Source organism: Hyla sarda, chromosome 10 (assembly GCF_029499605.1).
Source record: "Hyla sarda isolate aHylSar1 chromosome 10, aHylSar1.hap1, whole genome shotgun sequence".
NCBI lineage: Eukaryota > Metazoa > Chordata > Amphibia > Anura > Hylidae > Hyla > Hyla sarda.
In genome coordinates, this window is record NC_079198.1 from 85,209,130 (window position 1) to 85,231,162 (window position 22,033).

At 43.1% G+C, this 22,033-nt stretch overlaps 1 protein-coding gene and 1 long non-coding RNA gene across 2 annotated transcripts in view; one reads left to right on the forward strand and one right to left on the reverse strand.

Moving 5' to 3' along the window:
* The first annotated feature begins 290 nt into the window (after window positions 1-290).
* Window positions 291-22,033, forward strand: part of ZBTB16 (zinc finger and BTB domain containing 16) — a 146,957-nt gene continuing 125,214 nt past the window's right edge. Inside the window, exon 1 of the mRNA XM_056544362.1 lies at window positions 291-410. The gene's annotated coding sequence lies outside the window, so the exon portion shown is untranslated. The remainder of the gene's footprint in view (window positions 411-22,033) is intronic.
* LOC130294487 (uncharacterized) lies at window positions 9,967-21,970 on the reverse strand. The gene is made up of 3 exons (XR_008848514.1): window positions 21,847-21,970; window positions 15,678-15,746; window positions 9,967-11,872 (listed from the first exon to the last, which is right to left on the reverse strand). It is a non-coding gene; the product is annotated as an uncharacterized LOC130294487 (long non-coding RNA).

The following is a 22,033-nucleotide window of genomic DNA, read 5'->3' on the forward strand; positions in this document are numbered from 1 at the left end:
TTACAGTATAGCCCTGATTTATCAAAATGTGTGAAAGAAACTGGATATTTCCCCATAACAACCAATCTTTCCCACCTTACTGAGCTGTGGTAAAGTGAAAGCTGAGCTGTGATTGGTTGCTGTAGGCAAACTCCCTCCTGTTTTTCTCTCACACTTTGATGAATCAGGGCTAAGGGGGGGGGGGGGGGGATTCATCAACACCTGTGTAGAGAAAAAGTGGAGCGGTTGCCCATAGCAACCAGTTGGATTTCTACTTTTATTTTTCAGAGGCCTTTTTAAAAATGAAAGAAGCAATCTGATTGGTTGCTATGGGCACAACCTCTGCACAGGTTTTGATGAATCTCTCCTTTTTATTTTCAGCTAACCAAACGAAAAGTATGAAGGAAGGATTGATAGTAAATTCTCATGTGGTAAGTTTTCTGCAGACATTTCTACAACTGTCCTATTCATGTGACCATGGTTTGGGGAAATTCATGCACACCCAGCAGAAACAACCTCGTTTAGATGAATCCGCAGTATAGGGGATAAATGTCTGATTCCAGCATTCAGACCCCCACGACCTCTCGTACAGGGCCCGGCTCTGCTCAAGGAAAGGATGTCTCTCACCCAGCACGTCAGCTGCTGGAAACATGTCTCCATTCATGTCTATGGGAGAGGTAGAGACACAGCGTTCCTGTGTCACCGCCTTTTCCATAGAAATAAGTGGAGGGGGAGTGTTTCAAGCCAGAGTCCTGTGTGGGAGATCACACGGGGGGGGGGGTCCCAGCAGACGGATTCCCTGCGACAAGACATTTATCCCCTATTTGCAGGACATCTTCTTAAAAGGGGTACTCCGCCCCTAGACATCTTATCCCCTATCCAAAGGATAGGGGATAAGATGTCAGATCACCGGGGTCCCGCTGCTGGGGACCCCCGGGATCTCCGCTGCAGCACCCCGCTATCATTACTGCACAGAGCAGACTCGCTCTGTGCGTAGTGACCGGCGATACAGGGGCCGGAGCATCCTTAATGCAAGTCTATGGGAGGGGGCGTGATGACCGCCACGCCCCCTCCCATAGACTTGTATTGAGGGGGCGGGCCGTGACATCACGAGGGGGCGTAGCGGTGACGTAGCGGCCCCTGTATTGCCCGTCATTACGCACGGAGCCAGTTAGCTCTGTGCAGTGATGATAGCGGTATGCCGCAGCGGAGATCCCGTGGGTCCCCAGCAGCGGGACCCCAGCGATCTGACATCTTATACCTTATCCTTTGGATAGGGGATAAGATGTCTAGGGGCCGACTACCCCATTAAGGGCCCATTCGCACAGGGGAATTTCCGAACGAAAATTGGCAGAAAAATTCCACTCAGAAATTCTGTTGCAGTTGTCTCCTACTGTTTTCAATGGGATTCTATTGCACTGTGCACACGACAGAATTTCTGCTGTGGAAATTCAATTTTTTTTCTTCTTTGCAGTCTATGAAGATGGAATTTTGCTGTCTGAACGAGCCCTTGCTCTTTTCCATGCATTATATAAATAATTATTTATTATATACTGTACACATGTCCAAGCTTAGCCTGGAATCACACACATTGAGGGACATTTATCAATGTTTGCTTATGTATTCTTTTTTTTAGTAGTTTTTTTCCTTACTTTTGTTTTGCTTATGTGCAACGTATTTATCAACTGGTTTCAGCCTGTTGATAATTTTCTTTCACGTAAGCAATTTTTCCTTTTTTACTTTGGTAGTAGCTTTTTCTGCTCCATGTTTGAGCTGGAGTAAATTTAGTCAATTTTTAACGCTGCTGCAACTTTTTTTTTGCGCAGTTGCGACTGTCGCAGTTAATAAATACCTGACTACCTGTAGTCCATTTTAAAATTATTACTACATAGTTAATTTTTGGAAAACTTTCTTTTCTCGCTTTCCAGTCAAAATGTCGCTCGAAAAATGGCGTAGTCGCAGTTGCGACAATTTTGCGACAATTATAGTAAAGAAAACCTGACTAAACCCGTTGATAAATGTCCATAAATATTTTTAGCCAAAAACAGTAGTGGAACAGACATAGAAAAACTGAAAGGATTTGCACCTTTTTTTAAATAAAATAATAATAATCACACGGTCTTATAGTAACATTCTCTATGTTGTCCATAACAACCAATTAGAGCTCCATTTTTATTTTTCCACAGCTCATTAACCCCTTAAGGACCAGGGGTTTTTCCGTTTTTGCACTTCCATTTTTTTCCTCTTTTTTTTCCTTTTTAAAAAATCATAACCCTTTCAATTTTTCGCCTAAAAATCCATATGGTGGCTTATTTTTTGTGCCATTAATTCTACTTTGTAATGACACTATTTTGGACTTTGGAATTTCTTTGCGCGTACACCATTGACCGTGTGGTTTAATTAATTATATATTTTTATAATTCGGACATTTCCGCACGAGGCAATACCACATATGTTTATTTTTATTTACACAGATTTTTTTTTAAATGGGAAAAGGGGGAAGGAGGTTAAATGATCTTTACTTCCTTTATTTTTGCAGTGTTATTGCTCCCTTAGGGGGCTATAACACAGCACACACTGATCTTTTACATTGATCCATGGTTTCTCATACAGTGTTTCTCCGAAAATAAGACCAGGTCTTATATTAATTTTAGTCCCAAAAAATACACTAGGGCTTATTTTCAGGGTAGTGCTTATTTATTTATTGGGGGGGGGGGCTGCAGGAGTGTGGAGGATGGGGGATGTGGGAGGATGGGGGGCTGTAGCAGTGTGGAGGATGGGGGGCTGTGGGAGGATGGGGGGCTGCTACAGCCCCCCGTCCTCCCACAGCCCCCCATCCTCCACACTCCCACAGCCCCCAATCCTCCACACTCCTACAGCCCCCCATCCTCCACACTCCTGCAGCCCCCCATCCTCCACACTACTGCAGCCCCCCCATCCTCCACACTCCTGCAGCCCCCCATCCTCCACACTCCTGCAGCCCCCCATCCTGCACACTCCTGCAGCCCCCCATCCTGCACACTCCTGCAGCCCCCAATCCTCCACACTCCTGCAGCCCCCAATCCTCCCCTTTCCCTGTCATCCTCCACACTCCTACCGTACCCTACAGTGCCCCCCACCCCTCTACCATGATAAACTAGGGTACCGGTACACATTTTACCTTCATACCCTGTGGCGACATCTCCTTCCTGTTGCTTAGCAGCCAGGGGCAGGGACACGTCCGTGACGTCGGCGGTGCACACGCGCCGACGTTTTAAAATTACGGTAAGGTAACTTGTCGTGGGTGCCGCGGGACCAGCCAAAGGAAGCGGGGGGGGGGGGGGCGGGGGGGGGGGGCGAGGGGGGCTGTGGGGTCTGCAGACATTACTGGGGTGGGCGGGGGGGGGGGGGTGATGTGTGTGGAGTCTTCGGGCATTACCGTACTGGGGTGGCCGGGGGGGTGTGGGGTCTGCGGGCATTACTGTGGTGGCCGGGGTGGGTGTGGAGTCTGTGGGCATTACTGGGGTGGCCGGGGGGGGGGGGGGTGGAGTCTGCGGGCATTACCATACTGTTGTGGCTGGGGGGAGGGGGGGGGGGGGTCCGCCAGCTGATTACCCCTGGACTAGGTCTTATCTTCGGGGTAGGGCTTATTTTATTTATTTATAAAAAAAATTTTATTATTTTTAATTAAAAAATTATTTTTATTATTGCAGCCCTACCCCATAATCCTGCTAGGGCTTACTTTTGGGGTAGGGTTTATTTTCGGGAAAACACGGACTGCTCATGCCTGGATCTCAGGCACTGAGCAGTCATTCGGCGATCGGACACCAGGAGGCAGGTAAGGGGGACCCTCCTGCTGTCCTACAGTTGTTCGGGATGCTGCGATTTCACCATGGCGATCCCAAACAGCCCGCTGAGCTATCCGGGGGTAGTTTAGTTTCACTTTAGACACGGTGATCATCTTTGAATGCTGCGTCTAAAGGGTTAATAGCACGCGGCACCGCGATCAGTGCCGTGCGTTTTAATCCACAGGTCCCGGCCGTTGTTAGAGGCAGGGCCAGCGTTATAGAACGGGAGCAGACTCATTGCGTACAGGTACGCCCTTGGTCCTTAAGGGGTTAAGAATGGAAAGCTGAGCTGTAACTGGTTGCTAGGGGTAATAAGGAATCTTACTATAAGAATGCGCGATGAGTCTCCCCTTATGTGTTTAACCAGCCTTAGGCTAGAATTCCACTGAGGTTTTTCATGCAAAAACGCCGATAAAAACGCCCATTTTGCCGCAGTGTTTTTCTGTGAAAAAACGCCATGGCCAGATGTTAGCTGCAAGTCAATAGTGAACTGCAAAATGCCAGATCCACTTGGCGTGTTTCATTTTGGCATTTTTTAAATCCTTTGGGTGTTTTACAGCTCTTTTGGGCTCAGAGGCAGGTTTTAAAACACGTCCTCAGATTCAGAGTATGGTGTTTTTTTCGGGAACATCTTGGCGTTTTTCTCCTATAGAAGTCTATGGGAGTGAAAAAACGCCAAGAAAAACGTCATGTGGGTTTTAACTTTGTCGTTTTTGCTGGCTGTTTTTATTCTTTTCTTGGACTTTAGCGATCCAAAAAAGTGATGGAGATAACTTTTTTGTTAAATTTCGTAGGGAACAATTAAAATTTTATTTTATTTTTAAAAGATCCAGTAGTGATGGAAAAAAAATTGTATTTAACAAAATTAATATTTTTTAGAACAAAATTTTATAAATTTTTAAACAGGGATCAATTTATGTGGCTGGACAGAGAACTAAAAATCTAGCTGGCAATATAAAAAATTCAGAAAGGGCTATTTATTTATAAAAATAATATATTTTTTTACAATTAATTTTGTAAAACTTTTTATTAGTAATGTATTTTAATTCTGTGTTAAATAAAATGTGTGTTTTTTACCTTTTTTTTTAAATAGATTTTAGGTAGTACTACTCCTCCTAGCATGGAACAGACTGTTCCATGATGGGAGTAGTAGTACCTGTACTAATAGACAGCTTGCAGTGGGTGTCACTTCTGACACCTGCTGCGGTCCTCTGGTATAAGCTATAAAAGCGGGCAGCACGGCTGCACTTGTCTGATCCCCTGCCCGGCAGTATACTCCGCTGTGATGTAAAGTTTCCTTCATTTCACAGATTCATACTTCCCACTGAGAGCTGTGATCGGCCAGATAGTTTTGGCCACTAACAGCTCTCAGCGGCATATACGAATCTGTGATGTGAAGATAACCTCCCATCACAGCGGAGTATAGTACCGGGCAGGGGATCAGACAAGTGCGGCTGCCGTCCACTTCTATAGCTTATACTAGAGGATCGCAGCGGGTGTCAAGAGTGACACTTGCTGCGATCTGTCCTTTACTGCAGGTACTACTACTCCCAACATGAGAACACTGCTCTATGCTGGGAGCTGTAGTACCTGTATTAATAGACAGATCGCAACGGGTGTCAGAAGTGACACAACCGGGCCATCTGTCTATTAGTACAGATACTACAGCTCTCAGCATGGAGCAGAGTGTGTTCCATGTTGGAAGCAGTAGTACCTGCAGTAAGGGACAGATCGCAGCAAGTGTCACGTCTGACACCTGTTGCGATCCTCCTGATGTGAATCTCGGGACTCAGCTGTGCTCACGGCTACAGAGCCGGGAGTACAGCTGATGCTGAGCAGTAGATATACATCGTATATCTACTGCCCAGCAAGAACTTACAGTGAGCCTGCAATGTGTATGAAATATACACATTGCTGGCTCACTTAACCCCTTGCTGAGCTGTGCGCTATGCGCCAGCCCAGCAAGGAAAGAGTTAACTTACACTGCTGGACAGTGTAGGTTAACCCTTTGGGCGGTATAAACTATATACAGCTATCTATAGATAGCTGTATACAGTGTATACACAAGACGAAGAAGTCCCCTTACCTCCCTCCAATCCCGGCTGGATCTGTGTAGCTCCGCCCCTAGAGATGATGTCATTAGGGGGCAGAGCTACAGACGGGAGCCAGGCTGGTAAGGGTGTGAAGCTCTGTTCACATTGTAGCTTTTGTATATGTGGACACAGAAAAATTCCAATAGGCTCCAATATTAAAATAAATGAGAATAAAATATAGGAACCAACAATTCTAATATCTCCTAAAGGTGTGTAAACCACACCAAGAATGTGAGAACCCCCCCAAAAAATATATGCAACTGCAATATATGGTTAAAAATATTTTTATTATTATATTTATTAAAGATTATGCATACAGAATCAATTCATTAAGGGTATAAATACGATTAAAAAGATAAAAAACAAAATGGGTACTGGGGTGAAAAATCCTGTGTGACCAGAGGATAAAAAGAGTATGTAATATATAGTGGATAGCGCAAAGAGTCTGATTGTGCTATTATAAATTGCTATTTCTGACAAAGGTGCAGTGGGATACACCCAATTAATAATAACCAAAACCAATGCTGAATAAATAAATCAAATGCCACATTGTGAGACAAGTGAATAACAAAAAAAATCAATAAATAAGATTCAATATTGTGCCAAGTTATTAAATAAATAAAAAAAACAAGTGATATACATAGAACGTGCAAGAACCAAAGAAAGACAAAAGTGACTATGCAACTAGCAGCAACTACCATAAGAATAGCAATGGATATAATATAGCAGCAATAGGTAAGATAGAAAGAAAAAGACAGGCTCATGCAATGACCACAGGACTCACCCCAGCCCCACACCACAACTCTCATGCGTTTCGCCTTGAGCAGCTTTGTCTAGTTTGAAGATTTTGTAAAATGTGAACAGACTCTTCTGCCAGTGTCCTCCCAGACAGGGAGACTCCAGCTGTTGCTAAACTACAACTTCCAGCATGCCCAGACAGCCGAAGGCAACAATTGGAGGCTCCCTGTTTGGGAAGACATTGCAATATTAGAACTCTCCCCAGCGGCCAGTGCCAAAAATGTCCTAACCAATGTTTTGTATTTTTTTTTTCTTCTCGTTTCAGATCCGTATATGCAGAGGATTACGGCGTATTCGGAGGACTACTGTGGATGAACTGGATTTTTTTTCTTTTAATAAAATGGCTAACAAGGGCTGTGGGTGAGTGTTTTTTAAAATAAAATAATAATTTTTCCAATGTGTCGTGTTTTTTTTTTTTTATTGTATTTTCAGGCTTAGTAGTGGAAGCTGTCTTATTGACGGAATCCATTACTAAGCCTGGGCTTAGCGTTAGCACCAAAAACAGCTAGCGCTAACCCCCAATTATTACCCGGGTACCCACCGCCACAGGAGTGTCGGCAAGAGTCAGTCGCAACAGGCCTGGAGCATCAAAAATAGCGCTCCTGGGCCTAGTAACAATGATTCTCGCCCACCCTGGTAACATCAGGCTGTTGTTGCTTGGTTGGTATCTGGCTGTGAATAAAAATACGGGGAACCCTATGCATTTTTTTTTTTCATAAATAAAAAAAAAATGTAAAAAATTTAAATATAGGCTTTCCCGTATTTTTATTCTCAGGCAGATACCAACCAAGCAGCAACAGCCTGACGTTACCAGGGTGGGCGAGGACCATTGTTACTGACCCTCTCCAGCCTAAATAATGCCAGCCCCTTATAGCCTAGGCCCAGAAGTACCAACAGGCCCTTCCCGTCACCCCTGTGGTGGTGGGTACTGGGGTAATAATTGGGGGTTAGTGCTAGCTGGTTTTGGAGATAACGCTGAGCCCCGGCTTAGTAATGGATTTCGTCAATAAGACGGATTTCACTAATAAATTAGCAAATTCAATTTAAAAAAAAAAACTAAATGACACATTGGAAAAATTATTTTATTTTAAAAACCACTCCCCCACAGCCCTTGTTAGCCATTTTATAAAAAAAAAAAATAATAACAATCCAGTTAATCCACAGTAGTCCTAAGAATTCGGCATAATCCTCTGCATACACGGATCTGAAACGAGAAGAAAAAAAACACAAAAAATTGGTTAGGACATTTTTGGCACTCTCCACTGGGGAGAGTGCCCATAATGCAATGTCTTCCCAAACAGGGAGCCTTCAATTGTTGCATAACTACAACTCCCAGCATGCCCAGACAGCCTTTGTTTGTCTGGGCATGCTGGGAGTTGTAGTTTAGCAACAGCTGGAGTCTCCCTGTCTGGGAGGACACTGCCAGAAGGGTCTGTTCCCATTAATTATGTCATTACTAGGGGGCGGAGCTACACTGACCTAGCTGGGACAGGGAGCGAGGGAGGTAAGCGGACCTCATCTTCTGTATACACTATTTACAGCTATCTGTATATACTGTATACCGCCCAAAGGGGCTATAGGAGCAGGGAGTCTGGTCAATATAGTGACAGGATTCCCTGATCCTGTATAGTATACATGGGTACACTATGCCCCCCTGTATACTATACGGCCAGGGGAGGTGAGTAGGGATGCTATACATCACTCCTCATCTCCTTACACTCTGTGGACCGGGCGCTCAGCATCCGACCCCCTGAGTGGTACCTGAAGACAGTGAGAAAACTGCTACATGGGACAAAACTGGCTGCTTCCACACAACAGGAAAAACACCAGAAAAACTGCCAGAACGCAGGAAAAAGCTGTGGCGTTGTTACTAGTGGGAAAAAACCTCAGTGGGATCCTAGCCTTAGGGTATGTTTACATGTAGATATTTTGCTACCCATTGGGGGAGATTCCTCAACACCTGAACAGAGATTGGTGCAGTTGCCCACTGCAACCAAAATGCCTCTGAAAAATGAAAGAAACAATTTGATTTGATAATATGGGCTACTGCACCCCTTTCCTTCTGATAAATCACCCCCATTGACTTCAATGGGTAGCAACATATATATGTGTAAACATACCCTTAGGGTTTATTGACACGTACAGAATTTTGCGTATATTTGATGCTGTAGATTTGCACCTGTGTTTAGTCATTTAGTTTACATTGTAATCTTGAACATTAAATATTGGCAGGATACTGTAGTTGTGCATACAGTGTACACGCCATAACTTTTTTTCTGCAAATTTGAAGTCAATAGGCAGCAAAATCAGCTGCAACATACCGTGTGAATAGACCCTATGGGTTTGTTCGCACAGACTGATATCCACATGTAAAACGAACCCTAAGGGTCTATCCATACGGGGGCAGAATTTCCGCACCACTTCCGCTTCCATATCCTTGGGTGGTTTCTGGCTTGTGTGAATTTTGTGTGGAATTGGTGTGGAATTGCTGCGGAAATTCCGAAGTGTGGAATCCCATAGAAGTCTATCGGGCTTCCATTTCAGGCGGAATTCCACCTGTGTAAATAGACCCTAAGGGTACTTTCACATGGGCAAATTACCTGCAGAATTTCTGCAGCGTATTTGTTGCAGAAAATCCACAGGAATTTGTGCCACCGTTGATTTTAATAGGTCCGAAGGAAAATCTGAAAATCTGCCTCTATTGCGGATTTTCTGCTGACTCATTGAAGTCAGTGGTAGAAAAATCTGCTGCGTATTTTCCGCAGCAAATCTGCTGCGGAAATTTTGCAGGTAATCTGCCCTTGTGAACGTACCCTAAGGATGCATTACATGAGCTGACTTACTATTAAAAACGCGCAGTGGGTATGAAGGGGGGCGGGCTCTCTGTGGAAAATTTTCAGTAGCAGAATCTCTGCCGGAGAAAATCCACCACAGACTCCACTGTATTCAATAGGGTCTGCGGCTTATTTGCAACAGCAAAAATCCGTTGCTAAAAATCTGCTACGTACAGCCGCCCAAAAGAAAATCCCTTAGGGTACGTTCACACGGGCGGATTTATTTGCGGGTTTCCCGCTGCGTATTTGAGAGGGGGCTGTCTCTTCCTGGCTGTCCGCAGCAGATTTTCCGCAGCGGAAACTGTGGAAAATCCGCCGCAAGCCCCATTGAAGTCAGCAGGGTCTGCGGTGGATTTTCAGCAGCGTAAATTCCGCTGCGGAAAATCTGCTGCGGACAGCCGAGTAGAGCCTGCCCCCTTTCAAATACGCAGCGGGAAACCCGGAAATAAATCCGCCCGTGTGAACGTACCCTTAGGGTGTATTCACACAGAGTATTCTGTGCATATTTGATGCTGCAGATTTTAATGTAAACTAAATGACTGAAAATAGCATCAAATACGCTCAGGATACTGCATGTGTGAATAGACTCTAATGTTTGTATTCACACATACAGTATCCTGCGCATATTTAATGCAAAGGATATAAAGCTGCAGATTTAAAGCTCTGTACATTCTATTAGTTTACACTTAACTCTGCTACAGAAAATCTGCAGCAGAAAATCTTGTGCCTAACTGATGTGTGAATACACCCTAAAGGTCTATTCACACGTACAGCATAGTAGGCATATTTGATGCGCAGGAGTTAAAGCTGCAGATTTGATGCAGTGTTCAGTAATTTAGTTTACATTTGAATCTGCAGCATAAAATCTGCAGCTTCAAATCTTGTGCATAATTGATGTGTGAATTAAGCCTACAGTATCCGGCGCATATTTGAAGCTCAGAATTTGAAGCTGCAGAGTTCAATATAAACTAAATGAGTGAACACAGTTCCAAATTTGCAGCTTCAAATCCTGCGCATCAAATATGTGCAGGATACTGTATGTGTGAATACACCCTTAGGGTGCATTCACAGCACGTTTTGGGGATACAGCAGATAAGGTTAAAAAATGAGCCGACCGGAGTCACTATCTGACTCCGTCCGGCACATTCAAATGAATGGGGTGCGACGAAAGTCTGGCGGGGATACGGCTGTGAATGTTCATTAAATTCTCCCTTTGGATCCAGATGCCATATCCCCAAAATGTGGTGTGAATGCACCCTTAAAGGGGTACTCTGCCCCTAAACTCCGGAAAATTGCTCTATGGGGGAACTTATTCAAACATTTATGCTGCTTTTCTAGCATATAAAAACGGGTCTAGAAAACCTGTTTAAAGGGGTACTCCGCCCCTAGACATCTTATCCCCTATCCAAAGGATAGGAGAAAAGATGTCAGATCGCCGGGGTCCCGCATGTGATTGTTACCCAGGAGGTACTAGTGACCAGCTGACCCCAAAGGTGACCTATGGGCTCCCTGCTAGTCTCCCCCATATAAGCCCTGGGTGGAGCTAGCCTCATTCTCTTGTTCCTGAGGTCCAGTCAAGACATCTCAGAGTGTGTGTCCAGAGCATTGTAGGCCTCAGGTCAAGTCCTGCAGCCACAAATCAAGTGCACTGTAAGCTAAAGTCATAGCCCTGTCAGTCAAGTCAAGTCTGTTGTCTATCCAGCGTGGCCTGCACTAAATTCCCCGGTCGACTACAGGTCCCAGCAATCCTGCGAGGTCTCTGTGTCACCGGTCACCTCCTTGAGCCTTAGCTGTACTGTATAGACTGTAACAACTGTCTACCCTCAGTAAAGCTACCGTTGTTTCATAACTTGGCGTCGGTGTCTTCATTGCCCCCGTGCCTAACCCAGGGTCCAGCGGTATACCTTCTTGTGGACAAGACTAAACCATGCCCTGGCATCACGAACACAAGGGGTTAATACCATCTGCCCCTAGGGTAATAACATCTGCCCGACACCACACAACCCGCCGTTACCACATACTGTATCTACAGTGCTGTATTTATTAGCATTGTAATATGTTATTTTTACCATTTAAGTCATAGTTCAGGGTTTGGGGAGGGGGTATAGTACATCATATCTTTTGTATTGAAATACACAAAATAAAAGAACTGCTACTTACAGGAAAGTTATGTGAATGGAAATACATTTTAAGCCATGTAACTAACATTCAGCAGCTGTGGTTTCAAAAAGACAAAAGCAAAACCATCTCATGGCCAAATTCTCTCCCCAAAAAAGATCAGCATCCGAAGCGCTCTGTGAATATCGCCGCCGCTGTCAGGAATTTTCTCCAAGTCCATTTACTAGGGAAAAAAAAAAAGTGTCATTTACATCACACAATTTAGCTAAGCGTTACCAAACCAGAACGCCTCCAGCTGTTGCAAGACTACAACTCCCAGCATACCCGGACAGCAGTTGGCTGTCCGGGCATGCTGGGAGTTGTAGTTTTACAACGGTTAGAAGCATACTGGATGCTGCACAAACTAAGAAGGTAAACCTGTACAGGGTTTTAGGCCGGGTTCACACTACAGAATTTTCAAGGGAATTACACTGAGGAACCCATTCACACTGCTGAATTTTCTGGTCAGAAAATTCTGATCAAAAAATTCTGTCAGAACAATGAACCTGCTCAATGTTCTAGGGCAGTGGTTCTTAACCTTGTTGGAGGTACTGAACCCCAACAGTTTCATATGCGCATTCACCGAACCCCTCTTAACTGGAAAATTAAAATATGATTTTTTCAAATTCAAAACATAGGAGGTATATATTTAAGTATATATTTATACAAAGGTGCACACAATGAACAAAACCATTAAAGAACAAAACCATTAAGAACAAAGAACAAAACCATGAAAACATGATTTCCACACAAAAACAAAAATATAATAATGAATATTTACTGCAAATCAATGTGACTCCTGCTGGTGGTTCAGTGTGCCTACCTGTTCCCGCGGCATCCAGGCTGTCTGCTTGTCAGAGGGACCGTCTGGCTGAGCCTGTTTAAGATGCCACGGGACCGGAAGTGCGTCACGGGAGGCCGCGCCGAAAGTGGTGCGTTCCAGCGTGGGACGCATGCAGGCGATCGCGTAGGAGCGGAACCACAAAGGTTAGGAGGCTTCCTTTACAGTAGGGTAAAACAGTACTCTGAATTCTGTTAGGTGGGACATGATCACCTGCAGCCAATGATGGACAAGCGGGGCGTGTCATCAAGAATCTTATGAGTCGGGTGTGTGTCTTGATCTCTGCCGAACCCGCGAGACTGACTCATCGAACCCCTGGGTTAAGAACCACTGTTCTAGGGGAATCCACTCCGCGGACATTTTCATGTATGGGGACGGCAATGTCTGTGCGGTCCGAACCGGGCCCGGAAGCTCTGGACAGAATTTTTTCACCTGGAGCTTCCCGAGTGTGAACTTACTGTACAACTGGCTATATATATGGACCGTGCCTCAGCCAGGATTTACGTGCATCCTGTTGGCCATTTGTTCTTATATTACAGGGACCACAACAACAAAATTTCCCCAGGGATTCCAGGGCAAATTATATATAACAACAACCTTTAGGGGTCGCCCCCCAAGGGGTTAACCCTAAACTAGAAACCCCCCTTAAAACTAAATTTTATTAAATCATTTAAAATATATGAGCTCCGGTGTTGTAATCTAAAAACACAGCTAGTAGTTGCTTGAATGATATGTTAGCATCCTATAACTTCTTTAGTAGTGATATTGTGCTTTTATAGCACTGATCTACGGATGCCACTATATTAATGGAGAAGCACTGATAGCTGCTGGTTAAAATGTGAATAGCCCTCCGCTTCCCGACGTTTCGTTGGATAAACCAACTTTATCAAGGTACAGAGGCTAATGGCCGTTCGTTTGGTCCACTCTCCCTTTTATATCCTCTGTTAGTGATGTCAAAGCCACTGCATTATTGTGCGCCGATTGTTCAGCCCATCTCATCCCAACCAATCAATACACTTCATTCCCCGTCACTCGCACTGCGTATATGCGATGTGCGGTGCATGTCTCCGCACTTTGTAATAGTCAATCACAATTAATCACGGAGTTCGCTTCGTGCACCGGATGACTGGGTGTGGCAGCGGAGATCGCAGGGGTCCCCAGCAGTGGGACACGCACGATTAGACATCTTATCGCCTATCCTTTGGATAGGAGATAATACGTTTTCCAGTGGAGTAGCCCTTTAATGTGATGGACACACAGGCGTATGACTAGTTACAAGACGCAGCTCTGATGCCTGTAATGGGATAAGCCCTGCACCAGTATGTCCATCACATTACTAACATCCTCACCCCCCACAATTTAGCCAATTTAGCAATCAGGGTTCTCATTTACTGTAAAGTTGCTAAAAAATCCAGATTTTTCCTGTGATGTGGATCACAAAGGGGGAAGAGGTTTATGATAATCTTCCCCCAAAGAGGGACAATACTGCCATTCGGGGGTTTCACAAGTAGAATAGAGCCATGCCTGTAAAATGATGGCAAATCGGTCAACATAAATAGTTGTCAAAAAATGAAGAACACAGACAGTGTCTTAGAAAGTTGTACATTATGCAATAAGTCAATGCTACTTGCTGAAACTTTTAAGGCATTGTGCAGAACCTCTTTTCTACCAAAGAAAAAGACTCTGCACAACTTCTTTAAATGGGTTATCTGATATTTTGCAAACGTTCATATCCTGGGGTGGAGAAAAAACAAGCTAAAAATAGTAAAATAAAAATAAAATTACGCAGTAATGTGCAGGAGAGGGGGGGGGGGGGGGGTCTGCAGTCTTTAAGCCTCTCTCCTTCCTCCAGAGGATCCTCCCCTTTCATATCAGCAGTTCATTGTTTAATGTAACCTTTTCCTTGCTGTGCTACTGCTGTTTCTTTCAGCTCACATAGCACCATACAAAGCCAGTGCATCAACAACCCCTTCCTTCTCCACATGCAATATATAATAGTGTATTGTAAATCATTCCTCAGCACAGTGCCAGCCTGCTCAGTCCATTTCCACTTTCCTCAGCACTGTCATGGCATAACAGTAAGGAATAGGTACTGTGCTGTTATTGGCCAGAAGAGAAAGAGAAAGGAAAGCTCTGGTCCTGGCCCCTGAAATGTAGGACAATAAGAAAAAACTGTGCAACAAGGAAGGGTATTTTAGGCTAGGTTCACACGTCGGAATGTCCGCACAGAGAATCTCTATGCGGACATTCTGCAAACCGCTAGGACCGCAAAGGAATGAGCTGTTTCATAGATGCCTATGCATTCTGTGCGCACAAAGAATGAACGTGTTCATTCTTTGTGCGGACAACGAAAATGGAATTTCCGTGCCGGAAACATCTGGCAATTCAGCAGTGTGCACAGTGTAGCAAAATGTTGTTGAATTCAACGGGACTCTGCTGCAGTGAAATCTCCGTGCCGGATTTTAATGTGAACGTAGCCTCGGGGGGGGGGGGGGGGGGGGCACAATAAAAATCCTCTTGTGTTGTACAGTTGTGTGTGTGTGTGTGTATGTATATGTATGTGCAGCATTGTTGTGTGTATGTGTAGCAGAGGTTATCCCTTTTATCTTAATTTTCTAGGTGTAATCCAAACGTTAATGGTTGATTTAGAAAAAATTATTTCATATTTCATATTATTTCATAATTTCAAGCTTCATGGAGGCTTATTTACAAAGGCTGTCCAGGCATGGTCTGAGTTGTAGTTTTGCAACAGCTGGAGGTAAATTGGTTGGGAAACACTGCTTTACTATGTTGCAGAACATAGGTAGAAATATTTGTTATTGCATTGTTTAGTTCACTTATAGGCAAGGGTTTTTTTTTATCCTGTAAAAGGAAGACAGTAGGCTAAATAAGTTTAGGAACCTTTGCTATAAAAAGGTATTATCTGCTGTTTACAGCTATACAATTTAAATAACAGTAGGGCACATATAGTGGGTATGTAACACTGTAACAGGTGTACATGTGCTATATTTATTACACAGTCTGTCATTATTTGAGGCTACTTATACTTCTAAAAATATTAGAGACATTACAGGTGCAGCGTGCTAGATTCAGCTGCGCAAAGCATACAATAAAAAATACAAAAAAACAAAACAAAAACTGCACATACCCATTTCAGCTGATACACTGCCAAGCTGTCTGACATGACCAATCTACTTGGCTGGAATTTTCTGCAGAACTATAAATGGAGTCAGAATTAAAGAACAACATTGATTTATGCAGTAGTGAATACATGGAATAGCCTTCCTGTAGAAGTGGTAGCTGCAAATACAGTGAAGGAGTATAAATGGGTACCCTACCCCTAGACATCTTATCCCCTATCCAGTGGGAGACGCGTCATTATGCCATGCCACGCCACGCCCCCTCCATTCATGTCTCTGGTGTGGTGTCACATCTCTCGCCGTGGGAACCCAGCATTCTAAACATATTTAGAATGCTAGGTGCTGCACGGAGATCACAGGGGTCCCATCTGTGGGACCCCCGCGATCAGACACCTTATCCCCTATGCTTTGGAAAGGGGATAAGATGTCTAGGGGCGGAGTACCCTTTTAAGCCTGAATGAGATCGGCATAAGGCTATCCTTCATATAAGATAGGACCAGGTAAAGATGAGCGAACTTACAGTAAATTCGATTCGTCACGAACTTCTCGGCTCGGCAGTTGATGCCTTTTCCTGCGTAAATTAGTTCAGCCTTCAGGTGCTCTGGTGGGCTGGAAAAGGTGGATACATTCCTAGGAAAGAATCTCCTAGGACTGTATCCATCTTTTCCAGCCCACCGGAGCACCGGAAAGCTGAACTAATTTATGCAGGAAAAGTCATCAACTGCCGAGCCGAGAAGTTTGTGACGAATCGAATTTACTGTAAGTTCGCTCATCTCTAGGATCAGGTACTATCTATTCATATTATTCAGAATATTAGGCAGACTAGATGGGCCGAATTTTTGTATCTGCCGATGCATTCTATGGGGGAAATTTATCAGGGGTTGTTTAGGCGAGCGGTTTTTCTATACCTTTATTTTGTGCGATGGTAATGTATACATGCGCATGGCGTATGATAAATATGGTGCCAGTACTCATTTTTTTGAAATTATACTTTAGTACACCATCATGGGTGTGGAAATTTTATAAAAAAAATACTTGTCCATGGGACTAAAATGGAGCAAAATCTACTTGTCCCTCACGACGATCCACTTGTCCGGACCATTTTTCGCTTTTACACTCTCGGTTTTTTTCTCCTCGCCCTATAATAGCCATAACTAACATAATATAATGATACCTGAATAATGATTCAATAACATTCTCTGAAAAAAAAAATAAATAAATTAATATATATATATTGGGAAGTGAAAATGAAATAGTAAAAGATAATTTTGCAGATTTTGTGGTTTTTCTTTTCTGCGCCATTTACCTTGTTGTTGAGCTAACATGTTGTATTGATACTTTAATTCTGAACTTTTTCGAATTTTTTTAATTGCCATTTTTCAACCCCTGTAGCTTTTTTTTTTTCCGCATACCAGGCTATATGAGGGCTCATTTTTTGCGTCATAATCTGTTTTTTGTATTGGTACCATTTTGGAATTAATCTGACTTTTCAATCGCTTTTTAACTTTTTTTTTTCTGGGATATCATAAAAATTGCAATTCTGTGGTTTAGTATTTTTTTTTTTTTTTACATTTACCGTACGGGATACATAATGTTATATTTTAATAGTTCGTACAATTACACACGCAACAATACTAAATATGTTTATTTTTATTATGTTTACATGTTTTTATATAGGAAAAGGGGGTGATTTGAACTTTTAACATGGAAGGGGTTAATGTGTGTCTTTCAAACTTTTATTAAAACTTTTTTTTTTTTTTTTTTTTTTTTTTTTTACACCTTATTAGACTTTTAGGAGGAATCATTAGATTCCTCATACAGATGAATAGATTCTACTGAACTCTATTAATCTGTGTGCTCTGCGATCCATTGATAGAGCCTAGTCCAGCCAGGATCTATCAATGACAGAGCCGGGACAGGAGGAAGCAGAGGTAAGCCCTCCGGCTACCTCTATAGTGGATCGCCCCCCTGCGATCGTGCTGCGGGGGGGGGCGATCCACCCCACTAGCCCACCAGGGAGCATTCACATGTCCCTTTAGATGCCACTGTCAGCTTTGACAGCAGCGATCTAAAGGGTTAATAGCCAGCCGTGGTGATCGCCGCACGCTGGCTATTAGCGGCGGCCCCCGGCTACTGAAAACAGCTGGGGGCTGCAGAGTATGGAGCGGGCAGGAGTTCGGAGCCTGCTCCATACAGAATGCTGAGCGCCGCATGCATCTCCCCGTGCAGACGTGCGACCACTCCTCCCCTCAGCTCTCCGAAGCTAAAACTGGGGGAGCGAAGGCAGAGAACGCAGATCTGCACGGGGAGAAAGAATGCAGAGCAGGGAAGATGTACACAGCTTCTCATCTCCCCTCCCCCTGCTCTGCATTTGGAGATCGCAAGTTTCCACAGCTGAGGGCTGCAGAGTATGGAGCGGGCAGGAGTCCAGAACCCGCTCCATACAGACTGCTGATCAGGTCCGTCCCTGCTTGCCCGAAGCCGAGCTAAGGGCCTGAAAAATTCACCTGCCTGGCGCCCGGAGCGGCACGTCCCAGGCGTTGGGCAATTGGAATTCCACATCCCTGACCATGTTGTATGGCTCCTGCTCGATTACTTTTTTACCTCTTGCACCAGAATCTGCAACTTTTTACAAATGCTGTCCACAGCCAGTTTAGGTGTAGATTTCAGGGTAGGGGTAGATTTCAGGGTAGGTGTAGATTTGCAACAAATTGTTCACAAGTCGCACATGATAACTTTCTATTCACTGCAGAAAAACATACTTGGATTTTGACATACCTACACAACTATGGGAAAACATAAAAAGTCAAAAACATATAAAACATAAATGTATTGCACACAGCATGATAAATCTCCCCCATGTTTCTATTCACTACAGAAATCCCCAGGACTGGAGCATCATATAGTAAGCGATGGGTGGGGGGAGTTACCTACATTTGTATCCATCATCAACCAAATAAAGACACCTGAGAGAGAAGAGTGCTCCCAATAAGATCTCCAAATTATTTATAACAAAGAGTTCCCGCATATCCAGCCAACTTTCGGTGATAGATGTAGGAGACGCCTTGCACAATTTAAAAAGGGGGATTTAGCATTGGTTTTACCCTGTTTTTGTGGCAGTTGCTGTTTAGAGACTTTTCATTGTGACAATAGGAAGAATTTACTAAAACAGTTCTCAGCCTGTTTGTTTAGCATGTTTTCTGGCTGGAATTTTGTCTGTTGTGCACCAAAGATATCACTTTGTTGCCCGGCATATGGTGTCTTTGGCTTTTATACATTTCTGGAGTCCGCACAGGCAGCTGTGGTTGGAGATTGCGCAGGTTTGCAACATTTGGAGGTGAGTTGCTTTAGCAAAATGCGACTTTCTGAAAAGTCGCACTCAGATACATTGAGGGATATTTATCAAAACCAGTGTAGAGGAAAAGTTGCCCAGTTGCCCATAGCAACCAATCAGATCGCTTCTTTCATTTTTAACAAGGCTTCTGCAAAATGAAAGAAGCAATTTGATTGGTTGCTATGGGCAACTGGACAACTTTTTCTTAGCACAGGTTTTGATAAATCTCCCTCATTATCACTGCAAAATCCCTAAACACAACCATACAGTCAACTGCTTTAGAAATATTTTTGTGTGAAAAGTCGCACACTTTTGCTGCAGAAAATGATTGTCAAACCATTGCGATAAAACCCCCCAAACAATCAAATACCCCCCAATGTTTAGCTACGCATGAATTTATCATGTACAATTTGTTACCAATCTACACCAGCCCAGACTTGGCTTAGGGTGCAGGCACACCACGTTTTTGCCATATAGTTCTCGTATCAGGTTTTTAATGGAAAAACGGATTCCTCATAACCTAACTAAACTGTATCAAAACGTGTACAAGTTTCAACTGTATACAGTTAAAAACCGTATACTGTTTGAAAAATTGTGTCCGGTTGCATTATTTTTTTTAAGAAAAAGAACATACACTTAACTTTTCACTCCATTTTGAATAAAGTTTCACTTGTTTGAAATTCCAAGAGAAAAAACTGTGCAAAGTAAAAAAAAACGGATGGAACCGTACGCACATACAGTTCTGTACAGTTCCCATTGATTCCTATGTTAAAAAAAATATACGGTTTAATATGTTTTTTCACCGGACCAAAAAACGTGGTAGACTATGGTTTTGGGTACGGGTAAAAAAAACTGACAAAACCGTTTAAGACTCAAAACAGACTAAAACGGATGATGTGTTTGACATACTGTTTACAATGTTAAGTCAATGAATACGGTTTTCTGTACGGTCTTTAACTTGGTGTGCATGCACCCTTACAAAATTGTCTTTTAACATTAATTAAAGACGTTGCACATTGTGGCACAATGGGTTAAAAGTTTGCAGAGAGGGAACCATACAAGGTGGTGTATTAAAATGTAATGTGGGGGGGGGGGGGGAGTGTACTAGCATCATATTTCACATGCCCTACACATTTAATAATTTGGGGCACCTACACATTCCCACCACATTGCCTCCCAACACTAGTTGGCATGCTGAGTTGTAGTTCTGCAACAGCTGGAGGCACACTAGTTGAGAAGCACTGGTGTAGAAAAATCATTCCCTTAGTTTCCCCTATTAAAAAATAAAATAAAAATAAATGTACTAGCATATTTATCAAATGCCCTGCACCATTTAATAATTTAGTGCACATACATATTAGTACCACAAATGAGGTTTGAAATGATGCTTCCCAACCAGTTTGCCGTCTTAAAAAAAAAAAAAAAAAAAAAAAGCCATGCTGTCTGGGCATGCTGGGATTTGTAGTTTTATAACAGCTGGAGGTGCACTGTTTGGGAGGCACTGGTGTAGAAAAATCATTCCCCCTATAATAAATAAATAAAAAAACACATGCAACCATTTAATAAATGTGGCGCACATATACATTAGCACCACACAAAGGTGTAAAACAGTGTTCCCAGCCAGTGTGCCTCCAGTTGTTGCAAAACTACAACTCCCAGCATGACCGGACAGTCTGCTGGGAGTTGTAGTTTTGCAGCAGCTGGCGGTGCATTGGTTGGGAAGCACTGGTGTGGAAAAATTGTTCCTCTAATAATAATAATTAGTGTACTTGCCCTATATCACATGCCATAAATATTGACAAAAACTCATTAAATCCTACACATCTTATTGTCTACAAAGCCTCAGATCCCCAAAGTCAGATTATTACAAATAATGTCAATGACTATGGACAGCATTTTCTCCTGACCCCTCCATTCATCAGATTTATCTAAATGTATCAGATTCAGAGATTATATGTGTATATAATCTAAAATGTACCAGATTCATACATCTTGATCAGTGTTTTCCAATCAGGGTGGCTTCAGCTGTGGCAAAACTACAACTCCCAGCATGCCCAGACAGCCGAAGGCTGTCTGTGCATGCTGGGAGTTATAGTTATGCCACAGCTGGAGGCACCCTGGTTGTAAAACAATGAGATATATATATTCTCTGAATCTGGTACATTTTAGGTGATTTTATAAAAATCTGGTACATTTTAGATCTATATACACACACACACACACACACACACACACACACACACACACTATATATGTTTATCTAAAATGTACCAGATTTTTATATAATATATACACACACACATATATATATATATATATATCCACACACACACTATATGTATCTAAATTGTACCAGATTCATATATACACACATATATATTGTATATGTGTGTGTGTATATGAATCTGGTACAATTTAGATACATATAGTGTGTGTATGAGTGTGTGTGGATAGATAGATAGATAGATATCTCTAACTGATCGGCGTTACAGTCTTGAAATGTGGAGGTCTCCCAAGTTAGATATATGAACTGATAAACAGGGAACCTTTTAAAAGGTTCCCTGTTTACCAGTTCATATATATATATATATATATATATATATATATATATATATATATATATATTTGTGTGTGTATATATGAATGTGGTACATTTTAGATAAATATACTTAAGTGTGTGTATGTGTATACACACACACACCTACCTACACTGCCCCAGCCCATTCTTTTCCATAAAGTGTTATTTTTCTAAAAAAAAAAAAAAAAAAGTATGCTGGGACTTCTAGTCCCCCATCCCAGGCTTATGCCTCAGTCTCAGCTGTCCACACCCCAGCCCCACTAACCAGCCTGTGCACTCCTCCCGTGCTGCTTCTCTCCATCCAGACTGACAGACAACAAGTAAGGCACTCAGCATCCTTCTCTTCCCCCCCCTCGCTCCTATTTTGCCAGCAGTAAACATGGCGGCGGGGCTGATCCATTATGTGTGAGGAGGGAGAGGCATGTGTCCCAGGCGCCGAGCGTGACGTCACC